Source organism: Arachis duranensis, chromosome 3 (genome assembly GCF_000817695.3).
Source record: "Arachis duranensis cultivar V14167 chromosome 3, aradu.V14167.gnm2.J7QH, whole genome shotgun sequence".
NCBI classification, from domain to species: Eukaryota; Viridiplantae; Streptophyta; class Magnoliopsida; order Fabales; family Fabaceae; genus Arachis; species Arachis duranensis.
The window spans coordinates 126328738-126328948 of NC_029774.3; positions in this window are offsets into that span (position 1 = coordinate 126328738).

Here is a 211-nt window from a genome sequence, read left to right on the forward strand (position 1 = left end):
AAATTAATAGCCTTTTTTATAAAGTATATGTATATATATAGCTTCATTCGATGGCCATGCAAGCAAAAATAATAGGAAATAAAAATTGCTCAAAACAGTTCTAATAATAATTAAGGTTTGATATATAAAAAAGCAAGCAAAGATAATTGGATAGAAAAAAAAATGGTAAGGAGAGAATCTGCCTTTATTTTAGTGGCACTTTGGCTGAAGC